Below are 1,204 nucleotides of genomic sequence, written 5' to 3'. Positions count from 1 at the left end.
CTTAAAGCATCCGCCACTGCTCAGGACCTCAAGTGGGAGCTGAACATCAGCTCCCTTATCAAAAAAGCTCAGCAGAGGATGTACTTCCTGTGGCAGCTGAAGAAGTTCAGTCTGCCAACAAAGATGATGGTGAACTTCTACAGCTCCATCATCCAGTCCATCCTCTACTCCTCCATCACCATCTGGTACGCTGCAGCTACGGCCAAGGACAAGGCCAGACTGCAGCGTATCATCCACTCTGCAGAGAAGGTCATCGGCTGCAATCTGCCCTCCCTCCAGGACCTGTACGCCTCCAGGATTTTGAGGCGTGCAGGAAAGATTGTGGCCGACCCCTCCCACCCCGGTCATAAACTGTTTCAATCTCTCCCTTCTGGAAGAAGGTTTCGGTCCATCAGGACAAGAACCTCCAGACACAAAAACAGCTTATTTCCCTCTGCCACCATCCACATGAACCCCCCCCCCCCCACCCGATCACCACCTCCATGTTGACATTATCTGCTGCACTGTATATATATATATATATATATATATATATATATATATATATATTTATATTTATCCTATTTATCCTTTATTCTCTATCTATCCTTTATATTTATCATCATCATTATTATTATTATTATTATTATTATTATTATTATTATTATTATTATTATTATTGTTGCTGGGTTGTTCTTTGTTGTTTTTTTTTTAATTTATTTTTTTTTATTTTTTTTGTTTGTTTTGTGCACCAACTACCAAGACAAATTCCTTGTACTGTCCTTAAAACTGTACATGGCCATTAAAAACATTTCTGATTCTGAGATAAGCAAGGAATGCATACAGGACATTATTATTATTATTATAAAATCCAGCATGTATAGTTGTTGTCAGTCTGAAATTGTATTAAAAACACAACTCTTACCAGGTAAATATTAAACTTGCCAAATAGAAATTAATAAATAAATAATTATCTAATATTTATTTAAATGAGAGAAACATTCTATTAGATTTATACTGTAATATTTTAGGGTGATACATATTTTTTATATGTTATAAATTGATTTAAAAAAAAAAACAAACAGCTGTCACTATTTGTACAAATATAAGGAACAACTCATTAAGACATGTAAATATATAGGAACAATTAAAATATTTAAATCCACCAACTAAAAGCTTAAACATCAAAAGATATTATGGTAACTTTAGTCTTTGTGTTCAACTT

Source organism: Gouania willdenowi, chromosome 10, assembly GCF_900634775.1.
Source record: "Gouania willdenowi chromosome 10, fGouWil2.1, whole genome shotgun sequence".
NCBI lineage: Eukaryota > Metazoa > Chordata > Actinopteri > Blenniiformes > Gobiesocidae > Gouania > Gouania willdenowi.
Note: the sequence above shows the minus strand (reverse complement) of the source record.